Source organism: Charadrius vociferus, unplaced genomic scaffold (assembly GCF_000708025.1).
Source record: "Charadrius vociferus isolate BGI_N301 unplaced genomic scaffold, ASM70802v2 scaffold90, whole genome shotgun sequence".
In the NCBI taxonomy this organism is placed as follows: domain Eukaryota; kingdom Metazoa; phylum Chordata; class Aves; order Charadriiformes; family Charadriidae; genus Charadrius; species Charadrius vociferus.
The window spans coordinates 13666232-13677201 of NW_009647222.1; positions in this window are offsets into that span (position 1 = coordinate 13666232).

The following is a 10970-nucleotide window of genomic DNA, read 5'->3' on the forward strand; positions in this document are numbered from 1 at the left end:
TCCCTACACAGATCAGATTAGGAGGTTTTATTTCCATGAAAAGCCAGACTGAGTCACCCAATTGCTGAATCACCAGGCACTGCTGTGCTGTGGACACCAGCACTCTCGCCAGTGAAGGCAGTGGCACGCCTGGTGTTTGTTGCCAATCCTTTCCCAAGCTGTGACTGGTGTCATCTCCTCCCTGGGGCAGCTTGGAAGTTCCCACCCTTCCATGACATCAGGCTGCCTTGGGCTAGGCACATTCTGCATCAGCACCGGCAGTAGCCATGACCATTTGACATTCAAAAACAACCAGAAGAGGTGGCGGTAGAAGTGATCCTCTGAACATTTGGCATCAGCAGTCATGACTGAAATACAGAAGCAGGGCTGGGAGTGGGACCCGGACCCAGCGAGGCCCTTCTCTCACATTGCTGTGGGGTCACATGCTGTTGAAGTTTGTATTCGCTGTGATACAGAGCCCCAGCTCTGACAGGAGGGACAGAGAGGGGGCACAAGTAGAGCACAACTGGGTAGCTCAGGTAAACGACAGTTAAGATATGCACGTTTTAATCATTCCACTGGATGAAGGCATTGAATGAGTCTCTCATTTTCTGAGTGCTCTGCTTAACTGCTTTATCAGTGTCATTGCTTTGTCCCTCGGCTCTGTCTTATCTGTAAAAAGAGTAGGTGATTTCCCTGGACCCAGATCAAGGAAGGTGCTGATGGTGTTTAACCTCAGGCTACAAGTTGGTAGAAGAGCTTCAGATCCTCGGTATTTCCCATTGCCTAATTCAAGTGCAGCCCAGCTCAGGCTTGGAGATTCCCAGGAGGCAGCCAGCAGTTTGCCTAGTGGGTAGTGTAGGTGGGTGCTCCAGCTGGAGAAATCCTTTCTGGGAGCAGAGCGCCTGGCATGGCCATGCCTCAGTCCTTTTATGGGTCTGGTCTCTAGTAACCTGTCAAAGGTCACATAAGGAAGCAGGTAGCTTACTAAATCACGTCTCTTTAATCAGCCTTGCACCTGAAAATCACTTCCAGCTGCTGTTTTTACAGAAAAGCTGAATCCTTCACAAAGGTAGCGTTACACCCCCGGTGATCATTGCATACTGAAATTAAATTTCTATTAATGGTCATCTCTGTGCAAGGTTGTAGTTTCATTACTCTTCTTTGAGTGGGATATAGTTTGCTTCATGTCCCATACCGTACCTTCACTCCTAGGGCTTCAGGTAAATAACTTTTCAGTAAAAAGAAGTGAACAAAGAATCAATGTGTTTAGTGCAGAACAGTTTTAAAATTATTAAAACAATTACTGAAGTGTTACATGGGAACACCAGAAGGCCACTGTGATAGTTGGTTGAAGTCCTGTCTTCCTGCACACCATGTAGTATCTTCACCCTGGGCAGCCCTCGGTCTAAAAGACAAGTGGCTATGGGTATCTTCCAGCTGGTTTCTTTATCACAGAGACACAACGTGAAAACTCTCTCTCTGTCTTGTCAAGTTACCTTTAGTGAAAAGTGCGTTAAGTATCTCTGCTTAGCTTGTTTAAACTCATCCTAAGATGAATCAGGACCTCACAGAGTAGGATGCTCTTCAGACATGAAACCACACATCTCCCACGCAGCTGCAGTCTCCATTGATTCAAGTTAAATTCTACAGTTCTTTGTTCCTTCTGTGGAATATCAAGAAAGTACTGCTACACAAGCATTTCTGCCTAAAATTCACAGAAAAAAGATTTGTTGTTCCGTAAAACTGTCAGTAGTTTAACTCAAAGAGGGATGCAGTCTGTTCTGTAAATATTCAAAACTGCTCTCTCGTGACCATGTGCTACTATTTCATTGTGCAGAATGGTTGAGCAGCACTAGTTTCCTCTGTGGACCTGCCGCCTGAAGGTTTGGCTTTTTGAATTGGCAATGAAGTAGAATGCCAAGTACCTTCTTACAGAGGAATGGTTTTCCTCCTGATTTCAGTCCAAAACCAGGACAACTGGCCTCCCTCAATCATTTGAAAAATTCTCTTGAGACCAAACCTGGAAAACAGTAATTTGAAAAGCAGGCTCTTACCTGGAAATTATGATCATAAATGTTATAACAGAAGTCCCAATATGACCCTTGTGATGTGCTACCTGGAGAATTCTGTAAGAACGTTTACAGTCAGTGATGCAATCTATCCACAAAATATCCTCTGATGGAGGAACAAAATCAACAAATGGACAGGCACAAAAGAAAAAAGAAAGTCCCATACTTCTTTATTTTGTAGCACAGTAGTCCTGGCAAAGACCACCATACGCACCCCGGACTCATTTCATTACTCTGCCCTGTACACTTTGATCTTATATGATTGTCCCTAGATTATAAAGCCAGAGGGACCATTAGATCATCTGGTCTGACGTTCTGTGTGTCGCAGGCCATTAAATTGCATTCATTACCCTTGTATTGATCCTAAGGACTTCTGCTTGGCTAAAGCTTGTGTTCCAGAGAAGCATGTGGTATTGATCTGAAGGCAACAAAAGACTGTGAATCCATCATTTCCAGTACTATTTGTTTAAATATGATCCCATTGTCCCTATCAATTTTTTTTTTCTTTATTTCTAATTGGATTTTGTCTGGCTTCGGTTGCAAGCCATTGGTTCTTGTTATGTTTTTCGACCCTAAACTGCAGGGCCTTTCAAGTATTGCTTTTTCCCATGGCAGTATTGGAACCATAAGCAAGTCAACTTTTGCTCATTTTGACAGACTCGGAATAAGAGCCTTACTTTCTCAGTCAAAGCCATTTTCTGATGCTCTCAAATGACTTCTGTTTTTTTAACAGCTACTCTAATTTTCTTCCATGTGTTTTTAAAATACAGATACCGCAGCTTTATAATTTGTTACTGTACCAGTCTCACTAATGCTTTATGCAGGTGCAAAATCATCGCCCACCACTGATCTGCACTCCCTGAGAAAACTGCACTGCAGAAAGATGCTCCTTCAGCAAAAGTAAATTTGAAGCTTCATATGGAGATTTATAATTGTTTTCTATTTTGGGGTTCTTAATTTTTCACAAACTACATCATCAGTCAAAGTGTATGTATCAATCAAAGTGTGGATTTTGGTTACTTCAACTGGCCGTCCTTCCATGAAGCTCATGGTTTTGATAAATTCAGTGTTTCAATCAAGATGGAAAAACGTCTTGCAGAAGTTTCCAGATTGCTCTGCTCCTTGCTTCTGATACAGGGATCGTGCCAGTCCTCCTTATACCTACACTGCAATGAGACCTCAGTAATAAATGCTATGGGCTCTAGATCTTTTGAAGCCACTGCTATGTAGCCCCATAGCTATTCAAAGGGACCTGCGTTCCTTCTTCCTAAATGAATAACTTGAGAGTCTACAGACATTTTTTCATTCACAAAGGGCTGTTCTCATCAAGCAGTCCATATCTCCTGTACGACAACCCTTCTCATCTGCAAATTTTATCAGTTTTTAATTTTTGTCTTTGTTTATAGTTTGCACCTGCTGAGAAGACAGCAGGCACAGCTGTCCATTTACAGTATGTCTTCAATGCTTGCTGATTTGGCAAGTTACCATGCGTCAGTGAAAGCGTCACTGGACTCGCTGCCCATCAACCTACTGTAGAAAGGAGAGCAGTTCCCACTCATCCCTCATATTATGTATTTGCTATCCTTAAACAAAACTGGCCTGTCTGGTGCCAGCTCCAAAAGGCAGGGCTACCAAAACAGATGGGGAAAATCACTTCCTAATAAGCAAAAATGGGGGAAATCTCTACTGCCAGCGGGACTGAAGAAACTCTTAGAGATATTGATAAGAAATCGATCAGATCCAAACTTGAAGCTAAGGAGCACCTTAGGCAGACTTCAGCCTCTAGGAGTGGAAAGTTGTTGCCCAAAAAGCCTCTGCATAGCAACCACCAAACACCAGAAGTCAGCTTTTCTGGGGAAGGAGACCTGGGTTTTTCACCTGAGCAGTTCCTGCCACCTGGGAAGATACTAGACTAGAGCCAGGGCTGAAACTGGGCTGCCTACCCCATCCCCATCAGCTGTAGCTACTGGCAATAGCTAGCTCTAAACTGATACAAATGCATTTGCATGGCCCATACAGCACAATGCGTTTGGTTTACACAGCGGGAGCTAGAGCTAAAGAAGGATTTAGGCACATAGGGGATGTCAATGGCATCTTATAGGTCCTTGACTGTCAGCGTGGAATCTGAAGCCCAGTGCTAAGTCAGATTCAGCATTTGCAGAGGTAAGCGCTGCACCAAAACGTAAAGCCCACAAGCTTAGTGGGAAGCCCTTTTCACCCAGACAACAGGACATAATAAGGACAAGGCTGAGCTCCTAAGCCCCGGTTTCTGAAAGCGTCTATCCTGTGCGATAGACAGAGCCTGGTGCAGCAGTCTTCAGAGCAACTGAACTTTGGGGTGAAGTCTTGAAAGCAAAAGCATACAACGCACAGACACCCTGGTGACCACATGTCACATTATCTGGAGGCTTTTGTTTCAGAAGCGTGTTGCTTGGCTGTTGAACCCAAGCTGGTGCCGTCTGACCCTGCACCCAAGCTAATAAACCCTTTTGGAGTGCAGAAGAGCTTGTCCCTATGATCATGTTTGTAGCCTCCTTCCTTCCATCATAGGGGGCATAGTAGTCAGAGCTACTCTTGCATATGTCACTTTTCTTCCTTGCCCCAACTCTTCTTTTTTGCCCCAAGGCCACTCACCAATTTGCTTGGAGCTGCCCTAGATCTGTCATCTTTTATGCAGTGGTATCTCTACTGCTTTTCAATGTTTTAGTTCTTGGAGTTCTGAGCAAAGACAGCTCCGTGGTTCTCCAGGGGACTAATTGCAATCTGGCAGAGCAGTAGTGTTTACTAGTTGGACTGCTTCCACCCAAAAGCATTGCTTCCAGGCTGTAGCGTGGAGCAATACAGGTGCACTCGTGCAGTGCTGTCCCCGGGGTAATAAACTAGCAGTAAGCTGGCTCTGCGCAGAGCCATATGATGTCTCCACCTGCGGCGGGGTTAGTCTGTAATCCAGATAAATTGCCAATAAGTAACAGAGCAGAGCTGACTATATATCTGAAGTCCTGTACAGCTGCATTTTTAAAAATAATGGCAGTAAAAGAAAGCAATGCTTCAGCATTGCCTTTGATAGACGATAGCGGCTTATTTGACCTGCAATGGAATGAAGACATTTAGCACCTTACAGGAGCAGACCCTGAATCTCTTGGTATTTGTAAGGATTTAGTATTATACTTACAATGCACTTCAAGGAAAATAGAAGCTAGCTGATACTTACGGTTGGCACATGAAGGCTGTGATTTAATGAAATTTCCTCCCTGATATGAAAGAAGGCTCTTGGAATAAACTGAAATACCTATGTGTAATGATCCTGTCAGGGCTAGAGAACAGGATAACATTGTTATCCTACAAGTTTTGCGGGGTATATTATATTACAAAATGTGTCTTAAAGATGGCTCTAAATACATTTCCATTTCTCTGATGTTTGGACGCCAAGAGTAGTATTTTCCTCCTTCTCTGATGTATGGATGTGGGTGATTTGGCAGGGGTCAATCAATGCCATAAAAATAACACTAGAACCCTAGCCTGATGGGGTTTAAAATGCCAATCCAGAATAGAGCTGCAAGTCACTTTTAAATAAAAACTGGGTACCATTTTTCTGATGCTCAAGACATGCCCTCCAAGCCTCTCAAATCAACTGGGGAACTGCTAGGAATTTGGTGCCTTTTAAGACCCGACTTACTACAACAGCTCGTCGGTCACAGAGGGAGTGATCGGATATGAATCTAGTTTACAAGCCCAGAAAGACTGCCTACCCTCTAGATGGTTGCTCTTTGTGTTTCCCTATTTTGCATTTCTTGCTTCAGTACACTATAGGGAAGGTCAGGGGAAAATATCCTTTCTCATCAACCAGTCAAATTTCCAAGTGAATTCTTTTTAATTTTTTTTTTTTTTTACCTTAACAACCAGGTGCTTAAGCCAGATATAATTCATATGAAACACGGGGAATAAGACTCTCCGCTAGAGCCTTTGGTGTGTATTTTGAGCAGTGCTACAAAGGTTCTCAAACTCACTTATTTATGTTCTTTTAGAAGAATACAAACAATGCTTCTCTTGGAAGCAGAGATAACGTTACCTTGTCTGAAATACAACTCTAGCACATGCCCCCTGGGGGAGATGATAGCAAGAAATCAGAGGACAGACAGAGAAGGAAGTCACTTAGATTGGGTCTGGTGAGGCCCGTTGGCTGCAATTAACTTGTGTAAACACACTCAATATCCCTTTTATAAAAGACTCCCATGTATGGCCATATAATCAGTTGCAGGAAGGATATCAGATGCAGGGAGGTTACCTTGAGCAAAACTGTAAAACATCTGTGTCGCCCAGTAATTATAGTTACTGCTGGTGAGTACAGTGCAACATAAGAATGGCCATGTTAGATTAAATCAGAAGTCTGAGTAGCCTTGTGTCCCACAATAGGCAGTAGCAAACACTTAAGGAAAGTGCCTAAAATCAGACTATACTGAAAATGATCCTTTCCCTGGTCATTCTTCCCGAAGTGCAGCACTTTAGGGAACCTTCTGAGAAGGCAATTGCATCTAGACCATCATGTTGAGCAGCTGCCTCTGAATTTAGCCTGTGCAAAGTGCCTTTTGAACTCACCTGCACTTTTGGCCACCTCAGTGTTCTGGAGTGACAAGTTCCACAATGTAATTACGTAGTGTGGAAAGTACTTTGCTTTGAAATACGCTGCCTGACTGAGTACAAAGGTTTTCTTTACATTAAGCTGTCTGTTAAAACAGTGAAAATGAACAAATGAAAGGTCTGCTGTGGTATCCCACTATAGGATTTATTGCCAAGTGTGTTAATGCTACCAGTTGATTTGCGGGTGTAAATCGCATATTTATGTGGTGGTGCTGTTCTTATTCCCCAAAGCCCTCCAGAGTGTATGAATGAGCTGCTCTGTTTGAGCTGCAGCGTGTGCAATCAGAGGCTTCTAGTTCCTTTGGGAATTCAGCTATAGCATGAAATTAATCTCTTTCAGCTACTCTGGTTGATCAGGTGAAAAGTGAAAATAATTATCAAAGCTCTGTGGCCTCTAGTAATTGTGTGAAACCTCTGAATATGCCTGCACTGCAGCTTGCTAACATAGTTTGCGATTGTCTGAAATGACACAGTGCTTAAAATAGATAACAGCGCTGTTTTCCTCTTGAATGGCTGGAGAGCTGCAAAAACCAGGTAGTCAATCACACGCCTCTAAAAAGCCACTCATTTTCAGTGCAAGTGTTGAATGAATTGCTTATTCAACATATCCAGTGTCCTCCTGACATGTCCTGGGTAGACGGGAATGCAAGTAATTAGGCCCAGTGCAGTGACTGTCTTTTTAGATGGAATAACAAGAACTGATTTTACTGATACTGCCTACACTATCAAGAATGCAGTATCTAACCTAGAGAATTGGCACCAAACCTTAAATGGAAGCTACTGCTACTTTTTTTTTTTTTTTTTCCTGGCTGAAGACCAAGGATGGCTAAATATAAGCTCAGGGCTTATTTTCATTGCTTGGTGAAAATTATTAGCATTCTATCATCTTTACTTAACCCTTCTCACTCACTAAAGAATCAGAATAATTCCCAGAAAAGATAATGACTGCCTTTGCTCTTTTTTCAGTTAGTACTTTTTTTTTTTCCTTTTCAAATGTTCAGTACAAATGAGAAACTTAAAGATTCTCAGGAGGGTTGTTAAGGAACCACCTATTCTCAGCCAACAAATATGTAAGAAAGTAGTAATGGAAAAATGTTAGCAGATATATTCTGGCCTTGCTTACGACAGGCTTGGTTGAAGATTAGGCTTGATGGTCGTTTTGTTGCTGTGTCAACAAAAAATATTAATTACTAGAGCCAGAAAAGGACCGGGATGTCTAAAGGTTGGGAAACTCACCTGAATGGACTCCAGAGTCCCCACTTAGAGGCTCGTGCTCCTGCCTGGGAGATTGGGTGTCTTGGTTTGAGGTAAAATGGAACCAATTTTGTTCAGTAACTTCGCTTCTTAGCTGGGCCTCTCTAACTACTGAAATTAACAGCATATTGTGCAGACAATGTTCACTCTCTCAGAGTGGTAAGATAATATGCTAAGGAGGGGTTGGGCAGACCCCCGGTGTGGACCTGGTTACAGACGTTATGGAAATGATGGCGCCTCGCACGGAATATGGCGAACTCCATCCATAGCCAGTGTCGGTGCAGGTGGCGGCGGCAGTGGCGCCTGTACCATCACGGTGGAGGGAGCGGTGGTCGGTGGTGCCGGTGCAGGCGGCGGCGGCTGTGCCATTGTGGTGAGGGAGGGCGGCTGCGGCCAGGCTGGGCAGAGCCGCAGTCGGGTCTGAGTGGCGGTAGCGCACGGTACCCTACAGCTACCGCTGTACCGATATTTCACATGAAACCACCCCTGCACCGCATTCAGGAGCACCACCAACAAAATAATGATCTTAAGAAGGTAACAATCCTTATCCTCAGAGCCCAGAGGGTTTCCATGCCCTAGCTCCAGTGTAGTATAATTATCAAAGGGCAAAGTGAACATTCCCCAGGTAAAACCGAAAGTGTAACTAATAACAGAATCCATCACGTGATGCCCAAGATATACAGGTAGAGCCGTTACCCAACTCATCATGTTATACATCTGAATTACGAACCACACCAAAACAGCACCTTTAAACCTTCACATAAAACAAAAAGAACAAATAAACTTTGCAACACATTTGGCAGGTTAAACCAAGTTGACTGAATTAAGTTCAAACAAAGCTGTTTAAAGGGATGATACAGTATTTTGTTACATGATGTAAACTGTCTGTTCTGATCTCTGAGCAAACTGGAATTCAAACTATTTGGGCAATTTATCACAGCTCTGGTCGAGCACTGCTTGTGCCCCACTGTTGGGCACCAATTAATCTGTTGTGGTTTAGGCCAAATTGGCTACTGGGGGCCTGGGGGACCCCAGATGGGACCGACAGATGCTGCCCCCTACCCCTCTTCAAAAAGAGGGGCAGAGGAGGAAAAAGAGACTTAGGCGTTTAGAAGGAACTAAACTACTTTAATGAAATATTAATAACAAAATAAAAAAGAAATCATGAAATATATACAAAACCGTATCAAACTCCTGAGATGACAGTCGCGACACCGGCTGGCACTGGGGCAGTCCCAGGCTGGACTCAGTGACGGACGGGAACTGGATTCCGGATCTGCATTCAGGATCGGGATCACAGGCAGATGAACAGAGTCCTCCTCAGATGTCGGCCATTGAAGGAAGAGCCCTGACCCTTTGATCCTCAGCCCTTAATACTGAGCATGAGGCAGATGGGATGGAATACCCTGTTGGTCAGTTTTGGGTCACCCATCCTGTCCGCTCCTCCTTGCAGGTGGGACCCCACTATGCTTTTCCACTTCCAACCCTCCAATGGGGCAAATGACAAAGTTGGTTGCCCTTGGGTGTTATGGCAATAAGTATAAGCAGGAGCCTCTCTGCATACCATGCCTGGGCATCAGCTATAAACATAGGTCTTATCACTCTGAGAGTGAACATTGTCTGCACAATATGCTGTTAATTTTAGTAGTTAGAGAGGCCCAGCTAAGAAGTGAAGTTACTGAACAAAATTGGTTCCATTTTACCTCAAACCAGGACATTGGGTTATCTTGGAATAACGATTAGACAAACGTGCCCCTGAAACTTGACCTCTTTGGCTTTCAGGAAAAAATATAACAGCCACTAGAACAGCTTGCTATCCAAAATCCAGGAGTTGTTTTCAGTTTTGCATTTCTAACCAGGTTAGGGCCATGAGAGGGTGCTTGTAGCACTGGTTGCAGGCCCAGAGGAGAGGCAGTATTTCAGATCATCCTGCAGTTGGCTGGGTTAGGCTTGTCCCAGGCTCAGCACATCGTGTAATGAATACTTAATTCTGCCCTTCCCAGAGCAGGAGCTTGGCTTTAGGAATTCCGTACACAGCCTGGCAATGCCCAAAGTCAACCTGAAATTGAGATCCAGCTGGGGTTCAGGCAGAGATGCTGAGCATTCCCAACTATGTTCCACTCCTGTGTGCTTTGGAGGAGTCACACAGAAAGGGATCTAGCAAATTTAGGTTCCGAGGGCACTGGAGGGAAATGCTGAGTGATTTGGAAGAGAAAGTTGCATCCCACTGTCACTTCCAGTGGGGCATCCTGGTTGAGTCCAAGAACAGCAGGTATTCCCAAGCATTCAACTCATACAAAAACATAGCTTTTTGTGCAAATCACAAAACAAATGGGTCTGCTGCCACTGGCTGGTGACTGGTGACACTGATTCAAGGTCCGAACCTTGTTATCATTGCTGGAGATTAGCACAAAATATTTACAGGCAGGAAATGTCTTTGCTTTGCTCAAAACTTGTAGATGGATTAGTTAAAACTTCTGCATTCCACTGGAAATTGGAAAGCATGCTAAGGACAAATTATTCAGCAAGTACATGTGCGTGTACAGTGAACTTAGCCACATCAATCATAGATGTGCCTAATTGAAGCTCTCGGGGTTTTGTTTTGCTGATGCTGTCTGTGTAGATGTAGTGTGATATGGAGTAAGATTTGATTCATGAGGATGCTGATATTTAGAGTGACTGGCTGTCAGTCAGTATCGATTCTGGAAATCATCTGTTGCTGGAACGAATTTGACAGAATAAAAGGTCTAAGTGTATACCTGTCACTACTCATTTGTCCTTCCTGGCCATTTTTATAGGTGTGACACTGGCATCTGAAATGAAAAAGCATGTTAATAGTTCAGAGGTGAAAACACGAGTTGATGTGTAGAATGCGGTAAAAAAAAGTGCAATGGGCAGCCTTCTGTTTGCCAAGTAATTTCAATGAAAGTACGTTGATATTCAATCTGTTCACTGAACAAGGTAACTCAAACTGAAGTGTGAAAGGCCCTATTAAATCAGACGGAGGGACAGAAGGACATGCTTCAG